Source organism: Tenrec ecaudatus, chromosome 16 (genome assembly GCF_050624435.1).
Source record: "Tenrec ecaudatus isolate mTenEca1 chromosome 16, mTenEca1.hap1, whole genome shotgun sequence".
Taxonomy (NCBI): Eukaryota; Metazoa; Chordata; class Mammalia; order Afrosoricida; family Tenrecidae; genus Tenrec; species Tenrec ecaudatus.
This window is the reverse complement of record NC_134545.1, coordinates 67,327,707-67,343,008: the sequence shown is the minus strand read 5'-3', so window position 1 is coordinate 67,343,008 and position 15,302 is coordinate 67,327,707. Positions and strand designations below refer to the sequence as shown.

General features: G+C 41.5%; 1 non-coding gene across 1 annotated transcript; it reads right to left on the bottom strand.

The window, feature by feature from the left end:
- Positions 1-546: 546 nt before the first annotated feature.
- LOC142430038 (U7 small nuclear RNA) lies at positions 547-610 on the bottom strand. Its single transcript, XR_012780527.1, has one exon. It is a non-coding gene; the product is annotated as a U7 small nuclear RNA (small nuclear RNA).
- Between the last annotated feature and the right edge of the window lie 14,692 nt (positions 611-15,302).

The following is a 15,302-nucleotide window of genomic DNA, read 5'->3' as shown; positions in this document are numbered from 1 at the left end:
GGGCTTGCTGCTTTAATGACTGTTTTAAGTACCAAGGAAGGGTACCGAAAGGTAACTTACTGTTTCATTCAGTTAAAAGAAGGAGAAAAGGCTAGATTTATTATGAGCTTAACAATGTTAATGAATGAATAATAATCAACACCTGACAAAAATAATTAAACTGTCATGTAGGATAGTTCCATATTGCTGCTTGATTGGCAGCCTCACTTGCAATAGGTCTTCACTTGTATCTGAACATCATGTGCTAAAACCGAGATTGGCTATTTTGTCCCGATCTTCTTGTTGCAAAGTGGTCCCTAGGATATAAAGTCAAGAGTGGACGTACGCAGAGTTGGAATCCTCTGTTAGCCCTTTCCATGACCGTCTCGGAATAAGAGAGCTTTCACAGAACGTCATCGAGCTATCTCAACCAAAGGGAGCTATGGGAATCCAGCTCACAGACTTCACCCTCAGGCAAATTCAAGGGCACTGAAGGTGCTTACTATTATAAATTATTTTTGTGTGAAAATATTTTTTTATTGTTATATGCCTGTTTTACTGGTGGGGGGTGGCCTTTCCGGGAAAAAAACAGAAAACCTACTAGACAAATTCTAAAAGAGCTGTAACACTTGTGTGAACATTTTATCTGTGTTTTAGTACTATTAATTCTCAAAACAATATTTATATGTGTTTCATTTTTATATCTGCCACTGAATTAACTCTGTTAATTGCTCTTAGGTCCTCTTAAGAAGATTCCAGCTAATAGCAATTATATGGACCCAGCAGGGGAAAAAAACATTGCCCATACCTGTGCCTTCTTCAGCACCATTGATATGCTGAAGGTCACACTGTCAGTCCAGTTCATTGCGGATCCTCGTCTTTCTTCACTGCTCCTCCGCTTTACCAAGATGGCGTCTTTCTCCAGACGCTGGACTCACTTCACAACATGTTTAAAGGGGAGGAGACCCATCTCACTCTCCTTACTTTTAAGGAGGTTTATGAATGTCCTACTTCTAAGACCGGTTTGTTATACCTCTGGCAGTGTATGGTATGTTCAAAAGTCTTTTCCAACCCCATAACTAAAAGGCATTTATTATTCAATCTTCTCTATTCATTGCTCAGTATTTGCATGCATGCAAAGCAACTGAAAAGATCATGGATTGGCTCAAGTGTCCCTGGTTGCTGCAGCTGATATCTTTGTTGGAATACCTGGATACTTTAAAGCGCTCTGAAGCCATGGCTGCCACTTCCATGTGGAGGCTCCATTGAAATTGCTCCGTGAGAGTGGCTGCTGGCATGTGCAGTACCTCCCAGTAGTACAGCTTCCAGCGTCACAGGACTTGTAAGCCACACAGACACACTGACAGACGAGTGGGGACAGAATGTACTCAAACTCAAACTCACTGTCACCAAGTTGATTCCAACTTACAGCAATGCTAAAGGACGAAGTAGAATTTCCCCTGTGGATTTCTAAGATGGTGATTTTTGTTACGGCAGTAGAAAGCCTCATCTTTCTCCCGAGGAGCAGATGGTGGTTTTGAACTGTTCACCTTGCTGTTAGCAGCATACCAGATAATCCACTACACCACCAGATCTCCCGTTATTACCGACGAATTAGTAGATCAGATCATTTGAGTTTTAATCCACTATATTGTCCTATTTGGCACGATACTGTATTAAATGGAATACTCCTGAGGAGGAAGTAACGAGTATCTCAGACGCGCACTCGTGTGCCCACTGAGATTCTGCCTTCCAAAGCTCTAAGTTGTTTCTGTTTCATACCATCACGTCAGAAGAGCATAGCCTCACAGTGTTGCCATGCTGTAATCATTACTAAGCAGGAGCTTCTCCCTCAGGAGGCCGCGGAGGGGTTCTGATGGCTGCCCTTCAGCTGAGCATCCAATCACGTGCCACCAGGGCTCCTACGTGGAGCAAAGTTAAGTTCAGAGCGTGTGTTCACTAGCTGTAAGGAGGCCTGCTGAATAATGCTGATACAAATCTATGTCTGCAAGGGATGGAATCACGATAACAAAGGTAACACAAGTAAAATGCTTAGCTGGACGCAAATCTGCACCTAATAAATGTTTCTGAACATAACATGAGCATCTAATAAATAGTATTTAATGTTTTTGTTGATAGTATAATAATAAAACTGTTACATTTGAATTTAAATGAACTCTGGTTAAATCATGTCTATAATAAAATGAGAAAATTAAAGAACTGATAAACAATATACATCCTGAAATTGTTGCTCAAATGCCTTTTTCTATAAAGAAAATGTGTCTTTAATTTAATAGCATATAATGAAATGAATGACAAAATCTAGAACAATTTTTCCTTTTATTTCTTATTTCCAGTCTAAAGCTCTGTTGTACATTCTATCACTGAATAATTTAATGTAATAATAAAAATAATAGAATGCCCATAAAATGAGGCAATAATAGTCTCATCTGATTAGTGGAGATATTAAAATTGGGGGGAGTTTCTTTCTCAATTTTCTCAACCAGTACTAGATTAAATTGTCTCAGTTACTCAATATATTCAAGGGGAAATAAAATAAGAGCATACCTAATTCAAGGTGCAAATTATATTATTGTTGAACTATCATGCTTTTTATGCTCATTTAGTTATAACATTAAGAAGGCCTTGTATTTAAAAGCTAAAACCTTACACTGTTACCAATTACTATCTGCTCAAATTAGACATGGCCTCTTCATATCCATAAGACAGAAATGCAAAACAAAATTTAAGTTTAGGTTTGTAGTCAAAGTCAAATGAGTTAATATGACAAAAGGGTCAAGTGCTATTTTAGTTCTTTGATATGTATTTTTGTTCTGATTAATGATGATGATTTTCTAGAAAATATCTAATTCAATACTAGTTGATTTAGCTCATGGTGTCCCCATATGTGTTAGGAAAAATCTGTGTTCTGTAGGATTTTCAGTAGCTTGTTTTCTGGAAGTACATCACCGAGCCATTTGTTTCTGGCATCTCAGATTAGACATGAAACCTCACCCTTTGAGTTGGTGTATTGAGTGCCCATTGCTTGTCCCATACTGCACGCTAGCTCCGCCTACTTCCTTGGACCCCTACACAACAGATTCCCACCCACTCACTGCTGCTGTGTCTGTGGCTCTTCACCATGACTCTATCGGCCAAGGGAAAATGGCCGCTGTGGGTTTCTGAGACTAATTCATTACAGAATTAGAAAGTTTTTTTTTTCTCCCTATTATGCATTATGTTTATACATCAATATCATAGAAATGGATTTATGAATCCATTTGACAAGAATAGAGAAAATTTACAATTAAAATAAAATATGAAGAAAATCAGAGACTAAGATGTGTTTTCAGAAAAACTTTAAAAGCTTGGCATCCTCTAGAAGAAAAAAGTATAATAATAACCAATAGATAATAAATTACTTACATAAATCATTTCATTTAAGCTCAAATAACCCTATGGAGTATATACTATTACAAGAACTATATAATGTTTACAGCATCTGAGGTTCAGAGTGTTTACTTAAAGTTCCCAAGAGCATACTTGATAAATTATCAATCCATACACTGACTTCTACCAAAGTTCATCCTTTTAACCACTATGGTTTATAATATTTTTATTTTGTTTCATTTGTGTTTCTTAGTTTTAATTAACTAAAAAAGTGCATCATAAAAATATGTCATTAGTCTTTACTAATAATTTTCTGTATAATATTTCCTATATATCTAATATTATGAGTGTTTTATATGTATAGTCTTTTCTCCTATTCAGTAAACTTATTATACTAAGTAATGAAACACTACATACAGAGCCCTAGCTGTACAGTGGTTTCCATGTTGGACTGCTAACTGAAAGGTCGGTTGTTCTAATCTGCATGAGACAACAGAGCTTTCAGCCCCCTTAAATACACAGTGCCCTGGGGGTACCAGAAGGAGCAGTTTGACCCTGACCATGAGGTCAAAGACTCCTTGGCAGGGATTTTGGGTCAGTACATCCAGATATCCTTACAATGTATGATTCTGTCTTCTGATCATTCAATTCTGAAGCAATGCCCCGTCCCATGGTATGTTTGTGGTGAGAATGCTATCTTATAACGATATGGAGGTGTTTTCTCCAAGGAGCATCATTCTCCCATTGTTACCTTTGTGTAGGTATGAGTATCAAAGAACAGGGCTGAGACAGAAACATCTTTCCCATAAAATATGTGTTCATGTCTTGTTTAAAGACGTCATATTTCTTGTACTACTGAAATTAATTGGCATGTTTACTGTGAAGCAGAACTGACAGCTGTGCGTGTGCCTGATAAATCACATGAAAAGTGTTCGAATCTGCTGGCTTATTTCACTTTATAACATTACAAGTCACGCCCCACATAAAACTGTCCAAATTACTTCCACAAACACACATACTTCTTAATCTGGCACTCAAATAGAAAGAGCTATACTTCAGGAACTTCAAAGATATTAGAAAGTAAATAACTGAAGAAAATATGCTATTTTTGTTTGCTTGTTTTTATACAGGACCATTGTTTGAATATTTCATGCATTGCTGGAACCGAGTCAGGACAAGTTACCTGTATTTTATATGATGCTATTCTGACTGGACGCACGTGACATAATGATCTTCTCATGCACAAATAATATTTCCTATCTTATCAAGTTCTGAAGTTGTTGTGTGGATACTAATTAAGGAAACATTTGAAAAAGCACCAGCGTAAGTAGGTTGATGTCATCAAGGCAATTCCAGCTCACAGGAACCTTATGTGTACGGAGTAGAACTCACTGCTCCATTTGACTTCCAAGACTTTCATATTTTAGAAACAGATGGCCTCCAAGACTGCCTTACATATATCTTCTGGATGCATTCCAACTGCCAATCTTCCTGTGAGTAGTCAAGCAGGGAACCGTGCGTCATGGTACGCCTACAGGAAAACCAAATATGTCCGGTGCCTAAGAAATGATGTAAAGAGTCTTGAAAGCGAGTCTGTCACTGATTTTTTCCCCTACACATCTGTATCTGGAATATAAGTAATTAATCATCTATGTGTTACTTTAACAATATGAAGGAGCTGCAAAGTGTTCATGGAAACCAGGAGTTAAAAGACAAAGAATTTCTCCACACACTTTAGGAAATTGCTTACATGTTGTCAGTAGAGACTGATCCTGGGAGAGGACATCATCTCCGGTCAGTTAGAAAGAGGAAGATTACCAAGGAGAGGAATTGCCACACAGGATGCCATAGTGGATTTAAACCCACCAACCACTATGAGTCGGGCACAGCACCTGGTGATGTTTCATTCGGCTGCGCTTTGGGTCACTAGTGTGTCAGAACGGACTGGAGAACACCTCATAACCACAACAACAACACATATTAGATTAAAGACACCCCACCCAAGGAGCCTAATCGTGGCAGTATTTAATGTATCATTGCTGCATATACTTTCACCAAATAAATAACTAGTTCTACTGCACTTTTTTTGTAGAGGTGACCTAGTAGGAGCTAATGGTAATGAGTGAAAAATGAATTAAATGCTCTAAGATTGGTTGTGATGATGATTACACAACTTTTAAAAACTACATTTAACCATTGAATTGTATGGCAAGCAAATTATATTTCAACAAAACTATTAAAAATTTAAACAATTAACTAACTGTAAAAAAAACTACTGGGCATGCTATTAACAAAAGTATCAACCTTCTCTAGTTTCTTCTGATGATTGTAACATACAAGTACCATGTGCATAAACACCCAGGTATACTCTGAAAGTCACGCGTGTGTGCACCCATACAAACATACACAAGCGTAGGAGATGTGATCTCTATTACAGAGCCACAAAAGTTAAGTGCGTGGCCACTGGGCTGTGGATTGTTTAGTTTCTGTGTCTGTGCTTCGAATACTAGAGACTTTCTTCTACTAAGTGGATATCTCACATTACAATATAACCTACAGTTGTTAAAATGATGAGTATCTCAGGAAGGCATTACGATACAGTCTTTGCCAAAAAACCTGACATGCCAAATACAAGTCAAGTCTGTGAGAAACATGAGTTTTCATTTACTTCTGGTTCTTTTCAATAGCAAAGCTTTATAACAATTTTCAATGTATTGACTTTATCTCTGTGAAGGACACAAAAACATCTTAACAGTAAAATTAGCAAAGGTGCTAAATTCTTTTCTTTTGAGCAACAACAAACACAATGCTTATTTTGGGGTAATTTTTTAACAGACTCTCAAATCATTTTAACAATAAACAGAAATGCTTAAAATATGTCAGCGAGATGCATTTCCTTGTATGTATGCAAATAGCAAAACATCTGGATGAAAAATAAAAATATTTCACAAGCTCATTAGCAATGACTGTCCATTAGGGACCTCAGCAGCTGGTTTTGTCTGTAAAATGATTGCAAGATAGCAAACACACACTGATCACAATTTGACAATAAAAGTGAGACTGTTTAATGCTCCTGATTTCTTACTACATGTTAAAGTAAATTCAAATCTTCTTACCTACACACCAAACTCCCTACCTACCATTCGTGCGTCTTGCCTCATCTCTGACCATCCACACTTATCTCTCATTTTCCAATCTCAAGACTCACTGGCCTGATGGATCCCTCCAGTGGTCACTTCTGCCTTTCATTCGACAAAGAAAGAATACACCATTCCAATCCCCCACCCTCCCTTCCCAACACACACATCACATAGTCTGGCTCCACGTAATTCAGGACTTAGCTCCAATGTCACCTTCTGAGAGCAGACAGGTCTAATGAATCCATATTAAATATTCACTTGTGCTTAATAAGCACTATCATGGCACCTTATTTTACCGTTTGAAATACCCAGCATCTTATGTTTTCTTGCTATGCCTGACTGGCAAGACTACATTTTAATGAGGACACAATCATTTGAGCAAGGGAAGGCCATTTTTGGCCTTCTGGCTGGAGGTTTGCTTGGATCGCTCTGACTACACTGCCCTAGGAAGTGGATATCGGTGATATGAAGCAGTTGGGGATGGTTCTTCAGAGGAAAAGGGGGATACATCACTTCAGCAATGCAGAGAGGGACTAGACTGATGACTGCGCTCCACACATTAAGTATCTCCCAAGGGTGTATCTGAATTCCGGAAAAATCAGAACTCAGAACCTATCAGTTCAGAAATAATTATATCACTTCAAAAGCACATTCATTGATAAAAAGACTCCGTTGTGGTTCTACTAGGCTTGTCTAATTTTGAAAATCTAATAAAATGTGCAAACGTACTGAGTGCTGTTTATTTTATCATGATTGACAACACGGACTTGATGCCAATTCATAGGGGCTCTGTCTGACAGGATAGAACAACCTCCTGGGGTTTTCTAGGCTGCGGCATAGTAGGCTATGAGCTGCATTATAAGGCACAAGATCAGTAGTTCAAAACCACCCGAAGCTTCAGCAAGAAGGAAACTCACAGTGGCAGCTGGTGTGTCTTACGGAGTCGCTGTGAATCAGAATGGACACGATGGCAGTGCGGAGGACCAGGTCTCTTCCCCACAGAGCTGCTAGGTGGGATAAAAAAGTCCCATTTTTTATTCCTTTGTGCCACCAGGGCTCCTGAGGTGACTTCGAGGAAATTAAAATGGGCATGCCTTTATAAAGATGAGGTTTTCTACTTCCCTGAGTGTTACAGTCTTAGAAAACCACAGAAGCAGTTCTACCTTGTCCTGTCTGGCCACTATGGGTCAGAATTGACTCCAAGGCAGTGAGTGTGGAATTATTAATATACTACTAACGTTGCTTACAGATATTTGATAATTCATAACCACGTTCCTTTTCTACATGTATCTTCAAAATAAACAGCACTTAAAATAAAAACTGAACATAGCTAGTCTTTCAATGAAATAAATTGATTGAATTATCCAGTTTTCATCAATAATAATAAAAATTATTATTATTATGACTATTATCCAAAGGCAATCTTTGGTTACATTGGTATGTCAGTGGGTTCGCATTTAAAGTGTGGTTCACATTTAAAGTATTTCATAGATTTACAGTTTCATTATTTCTATATAAAATATAGAAGTGGTACGGGGAAGACGGCGCATCAGGGGACCTGCATATTCTGAGAGCGTTCAAACAAGGCGGGTTTGGTGTCCAAGTAGCCGAGTGGAAGGAGTCTGGTGAATTAAATATCCCCTCTGGATAGTACCCCACCCCCACTCCACGGATTTGTCCTGAACCGGGGCCTCGGTGATCAGGATCCCATACTTGGGACATCTAGGGTCATTAGGCTACTGCCATTGTGGCCTTGACTAGCTATAGCCCCTCTCCATCCCCAATCAGGACCCCGTGCCCATAGTTGCTTGCCTCCTCTGCCAAGACACAATGGTGGCGGGACCCCTACAGCAGCTGCCCACTCATGGGACCCCACTAGGAGAGAAGCTTCCCTTCTCCATGGTCCCTTCTCCCCACGTGGTAGAGATCTGCCCTTGGGCCAGCGTCTCTCCCTCCATTCACCCAAGGTTCAGGTAACTGACCTGCAAACTACCTCTGACTGCCTGGGTGACCTCCGTGGGAGACCATCCACCCCCACTGCTGCCTGGGATCTCTTCACCTGCACTTGATTTGCCTGGCCGCCCACCCCCATCAGCTTTGCTCCTGCTGGACTTCCTGGCTCAGGAAGCTGCGCTGCGCACTTCTCACTGGCTGGAGCCTACAGCCGGAGACCATGCTGCTTCTCCCCACTGCACTGCCTTTCCGCTGGAGCCACTTCAGACTGGCCTTTGTCACTGCTGAGCCCTGGGCCCGCCGCCCAGAGCACTAAACCTGCCTGCCATGGCGCATTCCTTCCAGTGTGGTCAGCGAGCTCCAAGCCTGGACCCTGCACGTTCACATTGCCTGGCAGAACAGTGGGCGCTCCTGCCTACTGGGAGTGAGAGCAACAGGCCTTTGCCCGCCACGGTGCACTACCTGCGGCCAGCAGTTCTGAGCTCTGAGCCTGACACTGCAAGTTCCTCCCAGAGTGGAGGGTGAGCAACAGGGCTTTGTGCTCCCGCCTGAGCCGCTTGGCCCACCCTGGTGCTCTGTGGGGTTTCCAGCAGCCAACACCTCTGAGCGATAAGCCTGCCGGCTGCTGCACAACCTTCTTAGGGCAGAGGGCAGGCACAGTTTCCCACTGTTTCCCATCAGAGCCGCTGTTGTCTGATGCCGCTTGGACCACGTTGCTGTGGAGCCTGCACTCACAGGGCCAGAGGCTCAAGGGATAAGCACCCCACCTGTGGGAAGCCAGGGACACAGCGTTGCTGTCCACACCGGAGCCATCTGTGTGATCCCGCGGCTGTCACCACAGCGGTGCCCTGCAGGATTCCCAGCGCCAGCTTCTAAGCCCCAGGCCTTTCTAGCCAACATAGGGCGCGTGCACTGCAGCTGGCATCTCCCTCAGCACCATTTGTGTCCCCAGCCCTTTCCAGCCAGCACAGGAGGTGGGCGCTGTGGCTGGTGCCTCCCTCAGCACCCCTTGCAGCCCTGTGGTTCTTCTCTCGCCTGCATAGCCTCTGCCCTCATGGTTAATTCTACAGGACTACAGGGACCTGGGAGTGCATGCTGATCTGAAGAGCATTTTCCCCTCACATAGCCTGGCCTCAGAGCCCATGCCAGCACCATGTCTATCCATCAGCAGCCAGGCCTTGCCCACCTCCGCCTTCTATTAGGCATAACTAGAACTTGGAGGGAAAAGGAGGGGGAAAGTTATATATATATATTCTTCTGCTGGTTTTTCCTTATTATTTTCTTTTACTTTCTGGGTTTTCTTTTCTCTCTTTTTTCTTCCTAGTTTGTCATTATTACTATTACTCCTCTTCTGCCCCTTTTCTATAGGTTTTCCTTCTATCTGTCTTTTCCCACATTCACTATTATCACTTATTTTCTCTCCTCTTTTAACGCTTCTCCTTCTTTCTCTCTCTCCATTATTTTTCTTTTTCTTCCCAAAATATTTTTTTAATTATTTTTAAAATTTTGTATTAAACAAACAAAAAGCTGCTAAGGGTGCCATGACAGACCAGATCAAAGCAGCCTTAGGGCACTCACTGTGGTTCCAGCCCCACTCCAGTCGCTGAAACATCTCATCACTGCTGGTCACTAAGCCTTCGGGAAACTATACCTACATAGCAGTCTGACCCATCCTTATAGTAGGTCATAGGAAGCCACCTGAAAGAATCCTTAACAGTAACACAGATAAGGGCCACCTGCTTTCCCAGAAACACAGGCCTATGAAAAGACTGAGGAAAAATCAACAGACCACATCACAACGTTTCTCATAGAAGATACAGATACAGATCTGCCACAGAAGGAAGTCTTCAGAAGTCTGCTCACAAAGGAGCCCAGGTAAGAGTATACTCAGCTCTATCAACAGATACCATGAAGAGGAGGAGAGAATGGAGCAACATCTTCAAGAAGCAGAAAGAAAGAAAATGCCTCCCCCAGAATCCTGTACCCTGCCAAGTTATCCATTAAGGTCGATGGTGAGATAAGGGTCTTCCAGGACAAGGAAAGACTCAAAGAATATGCTGCAAGTCACCCGACCCTGCAGAAGATACTGGCTGACTCACTATGGCCAGAGGATCAATCTCCACCAAGAACAAAAAGGAGACCACCACATAGCCCATCTCCATTTAGAAGCCAACATGCCAGCAACAATTACCAGGACAACAGGGTCTCAGAGGGAAGGAAGACAAGATAGAATCTCTCCACTCAAACACAGCACACTGATAAGAAGTGAGATAGGTAAACACACAAAACACAAAACAGGGTATGACAACTATGAATCCAGAGATAGTGAGAATAACTCTGAATACCAACGGACTCAATTTGTGCATTAAAAGTAAAAGTCTTGAGGACTGGCATAGAAAACATAATCCATCCATCCGTTGTCTGCAAGAGACACATCTTAAGCACACAGGCAAGGATATGCTAAGAATAAAAGGCTGGCAGAAAGTATACCAATCAAATGGTAACTCAAAAAAAGCAGGGGTGGCTATCTTAATCTCTGACATATAGGTCCTCAAGATCCAAACCATAAAAAGAGACAAAGAGAGAATATACATAATGCTCAAAGATTCAGTAAACCAAGAAGTAGTTTGAATATTGAATATTTACAGTCTTAATAATGGTGTGGTGTATTTCATAAAACTATTAAAAAGATGAAAAAAGAAATCACGGACTCAACAATCATAGTAGGTGACTTTCACACTCCACAATCAGGGAAAGACAGATCACTGGGAAATAAGCTCTTCAACGAGGCCTTAGAGCTAAACAATATAATAAGGATACAGGGCCTGATATAAAAGTATTCACATTCTTCTCAAATGCACATGGATCTTTCTCAAGAATAGATCACATGCTGGGACACAAGTTCAAACACATAGATATTATCCAGAATCTTTCTCAGATCACCGTGCCATCAAGCTGGAGACTAATAAGAGGATGTCCAGAAAAGCAAAGGCAACCAATTGGAGGATGAACAATGATCTCCTTCAACATGAATGGGTACAGACCCAGATCAGAGAGGATATTAGGAAGTTTCTAGAAACTAACGAGAACGAGAATACAACATATCAAAACTTATGGGACACTGTGAAGGCAGTTATCAGAGGTAGCTTAATATCATTAAATGCATATATTAAAAAAAGAAGGAAGGCTTATGACAGACATGTTAATACAAAACCTCCAACAAGTAGAACAGAGTCAGCAGGACAACCCCTCCAATAGCAAGAGAAAAGAAATAATAAAAATCAGGGCAGAGTTAAACCTGTGGGAAGAGAAGAGAACACTGCAAAAGATAAATGCAGCTAAAACTGGTTCTACCAAAGGCTTAACAAAATTGACAGACCGCTGGTAAATGTTACCAAGGATAGAAAGGAGCAAACATCAATAGCTAGGATGAGGGATGAAATGGGGGCAATACCAACAGACCCCAATGAGATTAAAATGATAATCACAAAGTACTATGAAGGTCTGTATTCTAATGAATTCAGAAACATGGAAGACATGGAAAAATATTTGGAAAAACTGTCTCTCCCTAGATTATATCAGAAAGAGAGCAAGAACCTCAACAAACCCATAGCAAAAGAAGAAATAGAGAGGTTCATCAAGAATCTACCAACAAAAAAAGCCCTAGGGGAAGATGGCTTCACAGAATTCTAGCAAGCATTCAGGGAAGAGTTGACATCGATTCTCTACAAAGTATTCTATAGCATAAAAAATGATGGAAAACTCCCAAATTCATTTTACGAAGGCAGCATAACTTTGATACCCAAACAGGGCAAAGACCCCACAGGTAGAGAATTACAGACCAATATCGTTAATGATCAAAAATCTTTAACAAAATATTGGCCAATAGAATACAAAAGTATATACAACATATCATCCACCACAACCAGTTCAGATTCATCCCAGGGATGTAGGGATCATTTAACATCTGAAAAATCCATCAATATATTACACCAATTGAGAAGAAAAAGGATAAATATATATACACGATAATGTCCATAGATGCAGAAAAAGCATTTGACAACATGCAACACTCATTCCTAATTAAGACACTCATGAATATAGGATTGGAAGGTAAGTTCCTCAAGCTGATACAAGCTATCTATGAAAGGCTAACATCATAGCCAATGGAGAAAAGACAAAAACAATCCCACTGAAAAAGGGTATAAGACAAGGATACCCCCTGTCCCCACTTCTATTCAATATTGTTCTGGAGGTTCTGGCTAACAACATAAAACAGCAGAAGGACATCAAAGGGATCCAAACGGGAGAGGAGGAGGTGAAACTATCGCTATTTGCAGATGACATGATCCTGTACATTGAAAGCCCCAAAGTTCCACAGTAGAAGTTCATACAGTGATAGAGGAATATGGAAGAGTGGCAGGATACAAGATCAATAAACAGAAGTTGGTTGGTTTTCTATACACATCAGTCAGGACCATGAAAAAGGGCATTAAGGAAGAAGTACCCTTCACAGTAGCTAAGAACAAACTGAAATATCTAGGAATATATTAACAAAAAACTAAAGACATATACAAGGAAAATTATAAGCCCCTACTACAGGAAACCAAAAGCGACCTCCACAAATGGAAGAACATTCCCTGCTCATAATACAGATGACAATCTTAACTAAAGGACTTTACAAGTTCAATGCTATACGAATTCAAATACCATCAACCTTCATCAAATAATTGAAAAAACTGATCACCAATTTTGTATGGAGAAGGAAGAAACCCAGAATTAGTAGAGAACTCCTCAAGAAGAAGGACAAAGTTGGAGGACTCGCCTTACCCGATTTTAATGCCTATTACACAGCTGCAGTGGTCAAAAAAGTGTGGTACAGGCACAATGACAGACACTCAGACTAGTGGAAAACAATAGATAGCCCAAATATAAAACCAATAGCATATAGACAACTGATCTTCGACAAGGGTCCCAAAACCATCAAGTGGGAAGCAGATGCCCTTTTTAACAACTGGTGCTGCAAACAATGGATATCCACATGCAGAAAGATGAAACAAGACATTTACCTCACCCCATGCACAAGAACAAACTCAAGGTGGATCACAGACCTAGAAGTTAAACCCCAAACCATACGGATCATGAAGGAGGGAATTGGGACTAACCTCAGAGCACTGACCCAGGGAACTCATAGGCTCACCGCAATAGGGAAGGGTACACACACAGGTGAACTGGAAATCGACATATGGGATTTAATAAAAATAAAGCATCTATGCACGTCAAAAGACTTCATCAAGAGGATGACAAGACAACGCACAGACTGGGAGAAGATTTTTAGTAATGCCACATCGGACAAAGGACACATTACTAAAGTCTACAACACCCGCATGACCTGCAAAAAGAGGAAAACAGTTAACCCCCTAAGGAAGTGGGAAAATGAACTAAAATAACTTTCACTAGGGAGGAGACCCATATGGCCAACAAGCACATGAGAAAGTGTTCCCGGTCATTAGCCATAAGAGAAATGTAAATCAAAACAACCATGAGATACCACCTAACACCCCTGAGGTTAGCCCAAGTCAACAAATCAGAGAGCAACAAGTGTTGGAGGGGCTGTGGTGAAGTAGGGACCCTCCTCCACTGCTGCTGGTCATGTAGATTTATACAGCCACTGTTGAAAGTCATCTGGGATACTTAAAGAAAATGGAAATTGATCTACCTTATGACCCAGTCATCCCTCTAACGGGTATACACCCAGTGGAGGCAACAAACAAAACTCGACCAATCATCTGCGCTCCAAAGTTTATTGCGGCACAATTCACAATCATAAATACTTGGAAACATCCTAAGTTTCCATTGATAGATGAGTGGATTAGTAAATTCTGGCACATACATACAATGGAGTACTATGCAGCACGGAAAATCATGGAAGATCACACGAAACACGTCATTGCGTGGGAAGAGCTGGAAGGAATCATGTCAAGCGAGGTAAGTCAAACTCAAAAGGACAGGTATAACATGAGTCCCCTAAGGTAAGAACAATCAGCACAGCAGGAATAGAAGAATAGACACCTATCTCGCAATAAATGGGTGGAAGCATAGATAATTGGAGGGATGGCTGACCACACTCAGGGAGGTTCATGAGAGCCCAACATAAAGGGGAAGTGGGGCAGGTGGAGGGAGCAGCGGGATGGGGAGAAACTGAGTGGATGGCACAGGGGGAACAGGGCACTAACCCACCCATGGGGAGAATATTGGTTCTGTTCCCACAGAACTGGAACGTGCATACAGACCCCAACATGACACGCCAGCAGGGCAATGTAATACAAAGAGGTATCCTAAAAAGACTGGGCCATATGCTCTGCCTTAATCAGAATCAGCCTGACCCCCACCATGGAAGGGAGTGCCACAGAAAATGAAAATAGATCGTCTGGTGTGGGAAAGGAACTGACCTACCACACCACACCCAGAAGGAAGTTGAAGCAAAGGAAGGAGGAGGAATGGAGAGGAACACATCTGGGTCCACCAAGCTCAGAGGACGATAGCCCAGTTCAGAGGGCCCAATGTACAGAGAGGACTATATAGCCGGCCCCACTGGGAGATGCGACATCCTGCACTGACCCATGGCTCTAAACGGGACAGCACCAGAGACAGTGTGGGATGTGTGCCTGGGCAAACCGCACTACACTGATGCAAAATACTGGGGCATGCAATTGAGCGGTGAGGGAAGCAGAGCAAGGAGGTCCTGAGGGAGTATGCAGGATGGACTTTTGGGCCATGACGTAGCACCCCATCACACTCGTCCAGAAAACACTCCTAAAGGTCAACAAACAGAACGTG